A 13909-nucleotide genomic window follows, 5' to 3' on the forward strand; every position below is an offset into this window, starting at 1 on the left:
TAGTCACTTTATATTCCACGCCCCACCACCACACACACACACACACACACACACACACACACACACAAACACCTAGTTTTCTCTTTCTGCCAGAGATTTCTATTTTAAGGTACCCAAGACACTTCACTTTTGCTCTGTAGTTTCTGCGTTTTATGGCTTCCTGAGAAAACTTTCCTCACTTTGTCTGCATAAAGTGTCAGTCTTGAAGAGCATAGAGAATATTGACAGTAATTGAGCGTATTTTCAGAACTCTGTGGTCTGGAGTGACAGCTCAGCAGTTAAGAGCACTTGCAGGACACAGCATCAGCTCCCAGCAGCCACACTGGAGCCCACAGCTTCCTGTAGTTCCAACTTCAGGGGCTGGAAGCCTCTTCTAGCCTCCTTGGGCACCCGCACATGTGGACACACTCATACAGATAGATACACAACATGTATCTTTTTTATATTTAAATTTTTTTTAAAAATATACACTAACTGCTATAGACAACCACACAACCACATCTTCGTATGTTCCATCCACAGTAAACAGTAACGCGATTGGACTTTTTCCCACCCAAGTCTCATTAGTGCCTAGAAAGCCTGGTTTGCATATCTGAACTCCATGACTATCTACTGGCTATTAACTTTCTCTAAGAGCAAAGGTTCAGAGTAATTCTAAGTTGAGAAAACTTCCTGAGAACTCAAAGGGCAGAAGTAATAGCCTCTGTTTTTCAGTGAGAACCAGCTGATGCAGACAGCAGCGGACTTGACTTTGATATAGGACAGGAAAACCGTTAAGTATTATCTTACAGCAGGATTCTACTTACAGTGGGAACCTGAGACCCAAGAAAGATATTTGTTTTTCAAAAGCCAGGTTTGAACAGGGCATGGTGGCGCACGCTTACTTCCTGTTCACGGCCAGGCTGTTTAGTGCGAGAACCCTGTCTGTAAATCAGAAGGGCCAGGATTGAGTTTGAGCATGTATGTGTAAGGGAGGGAGGAAAAGGAAACAACCGGGAGCTGCAGAGAAAACAGCTCGGCAGAGAGCTTCCCAGCGGCCACTTGGGGGTGATCCTCCAGGCCTTAACAAGCTGACCTGCACAGGGTGCAAAACAGGTTCTTTTTTTTTTTTTTTTGTAAAGTTCCTTCATTGAAATACATGTATCACATAACACACTATCCACTTCAAGTTCATAATCCAAATATTCTTTTTTGTTTGTTCTGTTTTGGTTTTTCGAGACATGGTTTCTTTGTGTGGCCTTGGCTGTCCTGGATTCACTTTGTAGACCAGGCTGGCCTCGAACTCACAAAGATCCGCCTGCCTCTGCCTCCCGAGTGCTGGGATTAAAGGCGTGCACTACACCTGGCCCAATCTAAGTATTCTTACTATGTTCTTTGGGTTGTATAAGCAATATTACAATTAAATTGAGACCATTTTCATCACATATAGAAGAAATTTTAAAACAATTAGAGACCTCCTCCTCCATGCGTCTGTCTCTGCCTTTCTACTTGTGTCTTGCCTCCTTGCCTTAGATTGCCTTGCCTTGCCTCCTCTTTGTGTTTCTGCTTCCAGGAAATTGACCAATGTATTTTATCATTGTATGTTTGTCTTTTGACAACTTCCACCAGAGGTGGTAACCTGGTCTGGCCTCAAGGGATAACGCTGTTTTTTGTTTGTTTGTTTGTTTTCTTGTAAATAATTTGTTCAAATTACATCTCAATTGTCATCCCCTCACTTGTATCTTCCCAGTCCCCCCTCCTTCCCTCTTTCACCCTATATCCCCTCCCCTAGCCTGTGACAGAAGGGGACCTCCTCCCCCACCATATGGTCACAGCCTATCAGGTCTCATGGCAGGGAGGCCTGGTGGCACTCAGAGGAAGGGGAAGCAGGAAAGCAGGTTCTAAGGAGCAGATAAAGCTCAAGGCAATGGAGGGGGGCAGGGAGCCAAGGCCGTGTTCAAGCTCTGTAGTCAGAAGCTGCCATGCTCCTCACAGAGCCAACCTAGCCACATGGCCGTCCTGTTGGTGCCTTCCCCTGAGGATCACTAGTCTATAAGCCCTGATGGGGAACATTGCTCGGCCAAGGCTCTTCTCTAGTGCTGTGGTTGTCACAAGAAGGCCTTGGGCTGACGGGAGCCTAGAGAGGAACTGATGGAACCCAAGAGCGCCACAAGAGTAAGTTCCAACAAGGGGCCAGTTAGTCAGTCACTGAAACACATACCAAATGCAGTCATGAGGCAGGCGCTTCAAGGAGGGTTGAGACCCTGAATGGGCAGTGCAGGTTCCTTCTCTCATTTCACTCCTGATCTGTAACATGGAGACTCTTGTCCATTGTCTTCAAGGAACTTTCTAGAAGGCTCTAAGTTCTACTAGAATAGGAGTTCTATGTTCCCACTTTGCATTTGACATTCATATCAAAGATTCAAAATCAGGAAAAGGAAGCCAGGGTGCAGTTCGGATTTCCAAACTGTTCTAACAGTTCCAGCAGGCTCCACTCACGTGGGCAAATATTGGCAAACCTTCCAGAGTTGCGTTGCTTGGCCCAGCTATAGAAGTATCCCTTCCACCTAGTCCCCACCAGAGAGTTGCAGAGCCTAAACAGATCATCAATGCTTCACAGGTGGAGGCAGCGGAGGGCAGGACCTGCCTTGCCAGGCACGCTGCCTCACCAGGCACCCTGCAGCCTCCCTCCTCTGCCGTCCAACTGGACATAGATGGCTGCCGCAGCTGAGCCTGCTCTTGCAGTGACAAAGGCAGCTCCCCACTGGGCTCTCAGCCTCAGTGTTCCAGTCATCAATTCTACACAAACATCTCTCCAAGGACAAACTCCAGCTTCATCCTCCTGCGCATAGGAAGTCCCTTCTCCATGTTCCCATGTCCTCAGAACGCTATTGAGCCCTTCATTAGACCCCTGTCTTTCCAGAGACACTACTCAGTGAGAAAGGAACCTCCTCCTCACTCTAGCCCTTTTGGGGAACATGTGAAGAAGTCCAGCAAGGTGACTCTCAGCAGGTAAAGATGCTTGTCACCAAGCGCGGCGACCTCAGTTCCATATACTAGATCTACCCCCTCCCCCCCCTCCTCTCTCTCTCTCTCTCTCTCTCTCTCTCTCTCTCTCTCTCTCTCTCTCTCTCTCACACACACACACACACACACACACACACACACACACACACACACAATCAAGCAATCAACATTTTTAAAGTTTAGGAACGAACGAGTTAGGCTAATTTTCAAGAGCTACTTGCAGCCAGCTGCTGTCATTAACTTCCTGCCCGGGGCCCTCCCCACCTGGCCCTCCCCACCCCCAGGCACCCCTCCCTTCACTGCTGTTCTCAGGAATTTCCTAACTACCTTTCTGATTTCCTCATTAGACTGCCCTGTGTGATCCTAGACTGTGCCTCCCATTGTGTCTGTCTCCATGTGATCAGACGCCCTGGATCCTAACTGGTCAGGTAGGCAGCGCTACCTTGTCTCACGCACCCATCTATACACACCTATTAGCTCCCTTCTCTCTCTATGAGACTCTTCCATCCGTCCCTCTCTGCTCCTCACCCCCCGCCCCCACACACACACCATACCCAGCTCCAATAAGGCAAAATCCTAAACTCAACAGACCTGTCAGATCCCAAATTCTGCCTATCCCTCCAGGCCCCACACCAAACGTATTCTTGTACCTCACAGGATTGCCAAAATGGTCATCTGTAATGTTCGATCCAGTGATTCTCCAAACTGCCTTAGTCCGTATGATATCAGAAAAAGGGAACTCTAGCTGGGAAGCCAACGGCCCTGTGAATAAGCCCAGATAGCTCCCTCTCTACCTGGTTAATGGATTCTAGCATCTCAATTCCATTTCCAGTCCAGTCAAGACCATGAGTCAGCGTTGATTTTTTTTTCCATTCAACAGAATCAAGGCTTTGGAAAACTAGGGAAAAACCAGCCCTACACAAGCATCCATACCATGCAGAAGCATGGTCGCAAAGCCCTGAGCTCAAGAAGCATATTGGACGCAGCTAAAGATCTAAACTATACCATGAAAGACGTTCTCGGACGAGCTCAACGCACCACCACTACCACGGAAGACACCATGGGCATGAGTTAGGGCTGAGCACACTCTCAGCACACAGAATGCTTCCCATTAGTACTTGATGGCTGCTCCTCAGCAGAGGCTGGAGGGAAAGGTCACGGGGTAAAGCAAGCTACTTATATATGATCAGCACTATCCCTAGACTTTCTAGACTCTTCTACAAAGAGCTATGCAGGTGGTCCTGTGGAGTGATGATTTGGCCCATTCAAGTTGGAGCACCTGGGGGGGTGGGGGGTGGCGCACGCCTTTGATCCCTCGGAGGCAGAGGGAGGTGGAGCTCCTTGAGTTCAAGGCCAGCTTGGTTGACATCTTGCATTTCCAGATAGTCAGGGCAACACAGTGAGATACCGTCTCAACAAAATAAAACAAATAAAATATACCAGAAATCAAACTGAAATAAAACAGGCCCAACTTCAGACCCGAGCGCTATCATTTACCAGCATGTGACCTTGACAAGCTCCAGCTTAAAGCTTTATGCTCCTATGCAAGGTGAAGACAGTAGTGTCTGCCTCCTTGGAGCTGCCGGGAGAAGTAAGAAATAACCCTTAACCAACACGAGCTATTGTTGCCGCTGACACGTGCTGCTCAGCAGGCCCGAGCAAATCTTTCCTATGCAGGATGAGTGGCCCATGGACTCAGGGGCACGCTATCAAGGATCAAACAGACACCTTGTCTCCAGCCTTCCCCCATCACCTGAACGAGACGGTCATAGCTCTCTGACCTTAAGTTCAAACAGCTGAGGCCACTGAGAAAACGAGGGCCATGTAGAAAGCCCCACAAGTTGAAATACACAATGAAAAAGCTGAATCTGGGAAGATGGTCCTACACTGAACACACCCAGTAAAAAACAGACAATCGCTGGGCATGGTGGCGCACACCTTTAGTCTGAGCACTCCGGAGGCAGAGGCAGATCTCTCTGAGTTTGGGGGCCAGTCTGGTCTATATAAGTGAGTTCCAGACTAGCAAACACTACTTAGACCTTCTTTTAAAAGAAAACACAACACAATACAACTCAACAAACCCAACAGGTTCCAGGGAGGCTAGGAGCTGACGAACGGCAACCAGCCCCTCATTTTGGAATGACCTCTACGCACGTTCTGGTGTTAAAAGGGTACTGTCTCTTTTATTTTTTAAGATTTATGCCTTACTATTTCTAAATTATGCACATGAGGGTGGGGTATGTGCACGTGAGTGCAGTTGCCCTTGGCATGCAGAAGAGGGTATTGGATCTCTCTAGAGCAGGAGTTACAGGCAGTTGGGAATTAAACCCTGGTCCTCTACAAGAGCGGGGTGTGCTCTTACCTGCTCAGCCCAAAGCATCATTTCTTATATGAGGGTCTGGGACAAGGTCTATAGTCATACTGACTTCTTTTGTTACTGTTTGGCGTTTAATATCTCACTCTGGGAGCTGGAGAGATGGCTCAGAGATTAAGAGCACTGGCTACTCTTCCAGAGGTCCTGAGTTCAATTCCCAGCAACCACATGGTGGCTCACAACCATCTATGATGAGATCTGGTGCCCTCTTCTGGGCTGCTATCACACATGCAGACAGACTACTGTATGAATAATAAATAAATAAATCTTTGTAAAAAAAAATTGAAAAAAGAAAAACCTCACTCTGAAGTGCAGGCTAGCCTAGAACTCACTGTGGAGAGCCCAGGCTGGACTTGACCTTGTGGGAGGCCTCAGCCTCCCAAATGCTGGCATGAACCTGCTCTGCCAGGATCTCACTAACATAGACCAGGCTGGCCCCAAACTCACAAAAGATCCACTTGCCTCTGCCTCAAGAGTACCAGGATTACACAACAACACACCAGCGGTTGCCTCGCTTTCACTGCGTGTGTTCAGGGTTTACACACTGTCCCAAATTCTGCTTGTTCGCTGTGTGTTTCAACATGCAGGACCACTGTTGGCTCACACCCACCCCTCTGCCTCCTCCTGCTGTTGACCTAAAATTTTGCAAGATCCTAACAATGTTTAACTACTTGATTAATTCAGCTTATTAATTTTCCATTTCAGTACAGATCCAAATCTGAATCAACAATTACAATTTGCAAAGGGCTCAGGGTTATGAAATTAAATCACTGTCCTAAGGATGATGATTAAGCTGGCCAAGTAAGCAAGAGTCAGTTACTTGATTTTGAAAGTCAAGGAAAGGGACATTCAAGGTCAAACTCACTCTAAAGGGAGTGCGACCTGCAACCAGTTCTAATAAGCAAGTCTAGAGTTAGACTAGGCCAGTACTTCCTCAGACATCCCTGTTCCGGCATCCATAGCCAGTGAGAACCAGCAGGAAACCACATGTAGCTGCACTTCAAACAAAAGCAAGGAAGGCTGGTGTGGATCACGTGACCCAGTGAGTGCTTGCTTAGCGAGCCCTAGACTCCATCTGCAGCCCTGCCTGCCAGCAGTGGTGGCGCGCGCCTTTAGTCCCAGCACTTGAAGGCAGAGGCAGGTGAGTCTCTGGGAGTTCCAGGCCAGCCTGGTGTACAGTGAGCCCAGGACAGTCAGACCTATACAAAGAAACCCTGTCTCAAAAACAAAACAAAACAACAAAGCAAATATGGTGGTGCATGCCTGTGATTGGCTAGGGTTGCTGAAAAGATAGAGGCAGAAGAATCAGAAATCCAAGGCCTGCCTGAGATTGTATCCAAAATAAAACAAGACAACTCAAAAGGTAAGGATTTAATTATTTGGACAACTTTTATGTCTAGTCTGGATGAACAGGTGTAGTCTCTAGTAAGCCCTTCAACTTTTTTTAAATGTGTATGGGTGGTTTGCCTGCATGTATGTATATGCACCATGTTTGTGCCTGACGCCCAAGAAGAACAGAAGAGGGCATCAGATCCCCAGAAGCAGGACTTAGAGACAGTCGTGAGCCACCACAGGACCAAACCCTGGTCCTCTGCAAGAGCAATGAATGTCCTTATTCCGCTGAGCCACCTCTCCAGCCTCCATGGTAGGTAAGCCTCTGAGAACGATTTCCTGGCTTCTTGGGCTCCTTTGTACATCTGAAGTTAGAGCCGCGATCCCAGGTCACCTCCACACAGCAGGCTGCAAGTGGCCGCAGAGGACAACCCACAGGATTCTGTTCTCTCCATCAAGTAGGTCCTGGGGAGTGAAGGCACTGTGGCAAGCACCTTTACCTGATGAGCCTTTTTGTTTGTTTGTTTGTTGTTATTTTTTTTTTAAGACACAGTTTCCCTGTGTAGCCTTGGATGTCCTAGACTCACTTTGTAGACCAGGCTGGCCTTGAACTCACAGTCATCCCTCTGCCTTTGCCTCTAAGTGCTGGGATTAAAGGCGTGCACCATCATGCCTGGCTTGACCATTAGCTTTTAAAAATTCTATCTTGTCCAGGACAGCCAAGGCCAGCACAGAGAGACCGTGTCTTGAAAAACAAAACAAAATAAAATTCTACCTTATGTGTCTGCTGGGTGTTTTGCTGCATGTCTGTCTGTCTGTGTGTGTATGGTGCATGTGGGGGCTGTAAGAAAGCCCTGGAACTGAAGTTCCAGGTGGATGTGACCCACCACGGCGATGCTGGGACCTGGGTCTCTAGAAGAGCAGCCAGTACTCTTATTGCTAAGCACTCTCCAGCCCTGACCATTACCTTATTAATCATAGTTTTCAAAGGAAAACTGGGCAAATGATTTACCAAAAAATCCTAGGAAACATCTTTAACACACAGATACCCTGGCTGTCCTTTCCCACCTCGGGGCTTCTCATGATAATGACAGGAGACTAGAAGACACAGGGTATGAAGAAAAGGTTCCAACAGTCACAGCCTCTGTGTGTAGAAACACACACACACACACGCGCGCGCGCGCACGCGCGCTCCACAGTGGCCACTCTGGAACTGAAGCTCATTAGTCCAAAATGGTATGAACCATTAGGAGCACCGCACTTACTCCAGAGAAGTGATGGGGCGGGGAGGGGACGGAGAGAGATGAGACAGAAAAACAAGCAGAGTGGACCAGCAGCTCCGCAAGAGGTATAATACCAGCTGCTCGTGGGCATCCATAACTGGTTAATCCAGGCCACCACTACCACTTCAAAAGCAGCTGCTCTGTGCCAGGCCCTTGTCCTGTGAGCCATACTGCCTTAAGGTCAGTCAGTCAATACTTTCAGATACTTCCAGGGAGCAATCAGGAGTGAGCTGTTGCTGCCATGGCCACGTGGCACAAGGAGTCAGTGGCCTGCTCCTGACCTTTGCTACCCTGGTCTTGCACTGTTTGCTGTTAGGTTGTGGCCTCCCCAGCCCCACAAACCCAAGATGCAGAGTTGGCTCCACCATCCCAGTTCCTGAAAGTCTGCCCCAGTGCTGCCTCAAAGGCAGGGATGAAGGACAGTGGAGAAAAGTGGTGGCCTGAAAAAGAAACCTGGATGCATAGGGAGAAAGAGAGAAGCTGCTTCTTGGCAGATCAGAGGAAATTAAGCACAAGGAACATTTCATAACCAGAAACATGAGTCCACAGCATGGAACCAGACGGTCTGATCTAATTCTGGGAGTGCCGTAAGGCTGATGGCTGCACTGGGCTCCACTGATGTTCAAAGAAACAGGCACTGTGCAAGTGTGGTGTCCACGTCTTTCTGTTTACAGGTCTGATGGCTAACGGGAACGTCCTGCCTTCCAAGATGGCTGGCTGAGTGAGCAGTGCTGGGTTATCTTCTAGCTCCTGGGAGTCCGTGGAGAGTGCTGTCTGCCCTAGGACACCAGCAAACAGGCTCAGCCTCCTGCACACCCATGTGCTATCAGGACCATTAAACATCGCTCAGATAAACTGTCCACCACTGTACAGCTGACAGCCAGAGCTAACCCAAAACAGCGTGTGTTCAGGAGCAGCCTGCTGCTTCTACATGCTTGGCCTGTCAACTGAGGACCCCAGTGGTAGAAGCTTGCCCCTCAAACTGTACAGGGAATGGCAAAGAGTTCCATAAACTGTAAAGTGTAAGAGCGTTACAGTTAACTACCCCACCTTTTTATTCATCTGTGTATTTACTTACTTTCTTACTTTTTGGGACAGGGTCTACTGCGTAGTCCTGGCTGACCTGGAACTCGCTCTGTAGACCAGACTGGCCTAAACCTACAGAACTCCACCTGTCTCTGCCTCCTGAGAGCTGGGATTTAAAAGTATTCGTGGCACTGCATCCAGCTTTCCCTTTAATGACAGAGAAAAATACAACCTCCAAGAAACAACAGCATTTGTCTTCAAAGACCTTATTTTGACAGAGATATATATATATATATATAATTTTAATCAGATTTCTTTTCCTTGAGAAAGTATATAGTATACAGTTTTATTTTTTTTCCAAAAACTTTATAGAAGACCTGGGGAGATGGTTCAGCCATTCAAAGCAATTGCTGCTCTTACAAAAGGCCAGAATTCAGTCAGTTGGACATAAGTGGTGCAGGCCTACAATCCCAGCACTCAGGGAGGCAGAAGCAGGCAGTTCTCTGTGAGTTCGAGGCCATCTTGGTTTATAGAGCAAGTCCAGGACACTCAAGGCTACACAGAGAAACCCTGTCTTGGGGGGAGGGGGGAAGCAAGCAAGCAAACAAAGAACAGACCAGAGTTCGGTTCCCAGAACTCACATGAGGTAGCTTACAACCTCCTAAAGCTATCTAGCTCCAGAGACTCAATGCCCTTTTCTGACTTCTGCAGGCACCCCCCCTTCTCTCTCAGACACACACATAACACACACACACACACACACACACACACACACACACACACGTATACATATCTATCCACCATACACTCATAGATACACACACAAATCAAGTGTTAAACAAACAGACAAGACTCTAAGCACCCTGGGGCTGGAAAGATGGCTCAGACAACCTGAATTTGGTTCCTGGCACCCATGCTGTACAGTTTAGAGTCTCACCTAACTCCAGCTCTAGAGGGACCAGATGCCTCTAGTCTCTTCAGGCACTTATACACACATGCACAGACCCACATAAACATGGAAACGCACACTTAAATATATATCTAAAAAAAAGCTTTATGAGGCCCCTCCTCCAGCACTTTGTTGGAAAATGAGAGCTATACTTGGAACTATAATCAAGAGATTTCCAATAAAAGTTTTCTGTACTAAAAAAAAAAAAGTATTTAAAATACCCCACAACTTTATAGATTAAAAAACAAACAAACAAACAAACAAACAAACCTAAAGCCAGGCAGTGGTAGCACACACGTTTAATTCCAGAACTTGGGAGGCAGAGGCAGGAGAATGTCTCTGAGTTCAAAGTCAGCCTGGTCCTCACAGCAAGTTCCAGGACAGCCAGCATTACATAGAGAAATGCTGTCTCAAAAAACCAAAACAAAACCCCAAAACTTTATGGGAGCAACTTTAATCTCTCTGCTAAGGACCAACACTCGATACTGCAACTTACAACCTTATCAATTCAAGCAGAGAGCAACGGGGAAGCAGACCTGTAACCCTCGTACTTGGGAGAGGAGACAGGGGATCACAACAAGTTGGAGATAGACCTGGGCAACACAGTAAATTCAAGGCTAGTCTGGGATACTGTAGCGAGACTCTCACTCAAAACACAAACAAAGGAGAGGCAGAGGGTGGGGTGAGGGCTCTCTTACTGTGTCCAAGTCACAGTTATGATGTGTGAAGAGGCACCAGAGAGCTCTAAGCCACAACAACCTACTACAAGGGCCTGCCCTCTGTGCTGTCTCACGAAAGCCCTTTAACTACTCTATCTGCCTGAGTGAAAGCTCAGGAGATGTAAAGATGACTTCAGGGGACTGGAGAGCCGGCTCAGGGGCTACAGCACCTGTTGCTGCTGCAGAGGGCCTGCCTCCGGCCACCATCATCTCCACATTTTAGATAGGTCAGTCATCTAGATAAAGACAAAGTAGCTCTGGCAACTTAGCAAGTCCACCTGCAGAGTCAGGACTCACGCCGCAAGATCACACTCCTAACTGCCATGTGTGCTGCAGCGTTCAGCTGCGCCCAGCCACAAAGCAGTCTGGAGCCCGTAGGCGCTCTCATGGTCCTCCAAGCTTTAGGAGACCCAGCTACTCAACTACCAAGCACAGTGCTGGGAAAACAGGGACTGTGCCCTCTCTACCTACACGGAGGCTCACAGCCATCTGCTACTCCAGCTCCAGGGGACCCGGGCCCTCTTCGGATCTCTGCAGGCACCAAGCATGCAATATGCTACACATACACACGTGCATGCATGCAAGCACTCACATATGTAAGTATATATAAATCTTTACAAAGAAAACTCAAAAAGAAAAAGTGGAAAGGGAAGGAGGGAGCTCAGGGGAGCACGGAGAGATGCAGGCAGAGGCTGTGCAATCACAGAGCAGGCTATCAACACCACTGCCTATTATCACAGCTCCAAAATGGCTGTCTCAGGTAAACAGCAGCCTGCTATGGATACATGCCCCACATCATGAAGGTCTTCTTACTGTTTAATAAACCACAGATTATGGCAGAAACTCAGTTCTACCCCCAGCACTGTGTATCTTGCCCTCTATACTCATCAACGTGTGTGTGTGTGTGTGTGTGTGTGTGTGTGTGTGTGTGTGTGTGAGCGCGCGTGTGCAGGTGTTCCTTTGAGACAGTCTGACCGGGTAGCCTAAGCTGACCTCAATTAAAAATCCTCCTGCCTCAGCCTCCAAGTAAATAACTGTTCTGTTGCGTCCACTAACCACACAATGCCCACAACATGGCCCGGCCCTCCACATATCCATGAGAATACATTTCCATCCTTGGGGAAGTAAGTGACAATACTAATTAGCCAAGCCTCCTGTGAAGTTCCATGGTGCCTGGTGGTTTTGTTCATGACTTTCTCTTCCCTTTGACACTGTCCAAGGCAGTATGAGATTTATGCAAAGCATTCCATGGATCAGTCTAAATGGCTCAAGGCTCCACCAAACAGGAACTGATTTCAAAAATAGCACCTAGTTAAAACCAAACTCTTATTCCTCCCAAATTATTTTATAAAACAAGCACTTGGAATTAACTGGATCCTTCTTCATTTCACAATTTACTCGCTGCTACAAGTCTGTTTTGCAAAGGCATTTTAATGTCAGTCAGATCTTTCCAGCTCTGAGAGCGGAGGCAAGACGTCAAGTCCCCATCTGTATCCCTCCTCACAGTTCACAAGGCAGAACAGCACCCAGCCTGGCCTCGGGGAGGCTAGAAGGGACCGAACCAATAATCAATGTCAAAGCCAGCAAGGGAACACAGCCAGCAGGGAGTCAAGTCAGTTTGCAGATTAATCACAGAAGGGTCTCCTAAGCAACTGAGAGCTGGCCTGGCATCCTCACATGAGTGGAATTGCTCGCTGATGGTGGCACGGGAGAAGAGGAAACAGACAAGGACCTGAAGCAGGGCCACAGCTGTGGAGAATGCAAAGCCCTGGGGCCAAGTACTATGACAGAGCATAAGCAGAGAGAAGGCCAGGGCAGGCTGCACTGAAGATCTGATCTCTGCAAAGGGAGCAGGAACGGCTGAAGACTGAATGTGACCTATGAGCACGTGTGGCACTGACAGATGTCAACATCGAACGACTCACTCAGGGTTGTGGGGGAGAGAGGCTCAGGAGACCGACCAGTCAGCCACTTATGGACGGTGGTGAGAGGTCCTGACAGCCTGGGCTAGCCTGGACGAGGAGGATTTGAGTGGGGAGACTCAGGTTGCCACTCTGGAGGGCTGGACAAAAAAAGAAGGAAGAAGCTGTTCTTACGGATGGAGCCTAGGCACTGGGATCAAAAGCTGATAGGATGGGGATCCAGAATAAGAGGAAGGTCGGAGGGCTAAGGAGAAAGCAGCAGGCTTAGTTTGGGACATCTTGGAGTCTGAGGCCCTGCTGTGTGGGCATCAGAAGATGCTCAAGGTTCTGATTCAGTAACAGATGTTACTAAAGAGAAGAAATGGCGCCAGGAGCCCAAACTAACAAACAGCAGGAGCCCAGACCTCACGCTGAAAGGTGTGTGTGTGTGTGTGTGTGTGTGTGTGTGAGAGAGAGAGAGAGAGAGAGAGAGAGAGAGAGAGAGAGAGAGAGAGAGAGAGAGAATTCCATCAACTATTGATAATAAAATTCTTTACATTCTGGCACCCTAATTGAATCTCACCAGCAAGCAAGAAACTTAGAAATGAAGGAAGGAAAAGAATTGTTCTCTGAAATGAGCAGGGCAAGGTCTCTGCACCACCGAACACTAACTCACTCATACTTTTCAGCTGAGGCTAAAACAGGGAACATTCACAGAAGATTTATGTCCCCAACACTTTGGGACACTCATCCATCTTCAGGACTCAATGTGACAGAAAAAATGCCTCCCATTTCCTAAATAAAGAAACCAAGGCAGAGCCTGTGCGCCTGAGGCTTGACAGGTCTGGGTGCCTCTCTCCCCAGGGCGGGACACCAGGCAAGGGAAGCGGCCATGTTCCCACCCCTGGCCTGCTTGCTTTAACAGTCTTTCTTACTGCATGCACTGAAGTGGTTACTATCTCAGCCTCAAGGCAACTTGAGCTGTTTTCGAGGGTTTTCCTCCTTTGGAGACAGAGTCTTAACTCTGTGGCCAGGCTAGCCTCAAAGTTCAATGTTCTTGCCCAGGTAACCATGATTTTTAAAGAACATTTTTTGTTTGTTTTGTTTTTCGAGACAGGGTTTCTCTGTGTAGCCTTGGTTGTCCTGGACTCACTTTGTAGATCAGGCTGGCTTTGAACTCACAGAAATCCACCTGCCTCTGCCTCGAAAGTTCTGGGATTAAAGGTGTGTGCCACCATACCCGGCAAGAACAGTTTTTGTTAGTTAATCTTTTCTGCTTCAGTTTTGTTAAAGATTATTTTATCTTTTAAATTATGCAT

General features: G+C 47.8%; 1 protein-coding gene across 5 annotated transcripts in view; it reads right to left on the bottom strand.

Moving 5' to 3' along the window:
- The window catches only part of TEX2 (testis expressed 2), a 120278-nt gene that overhangs the window by 79039 nt on the left and 27330 nt on the right, over nt 1-13909 (bottom strand). Inside the window, exon 1 of one of the 5 annotated variants that reach the window (XM_084748503.1) lies at nt 4012-4160. The exons of 3 other annotated variants lie outside the window; for them this stretch is intronic. The gene's annotated coding sequence lies outside the window, so the exon portion shown is untranslated. Of the gene's footprint in view, nt 1-2200; nt 2287-4011; nt 4161-13909 lie in introns of those variants that run through there. One more of the 5 variants, XM_084748502.1, reaches the window with a different exon arrangement.

This window comes from Acomys minous (assembly GCF_964271855.1).
Source record: "Acomys minous genome assembly, chromosome: 12".
NCBI lineage: Eukaryota > Metazoa > Chordata > Mammalia > Rodentia > Muridae > Acomys > Acomys minous.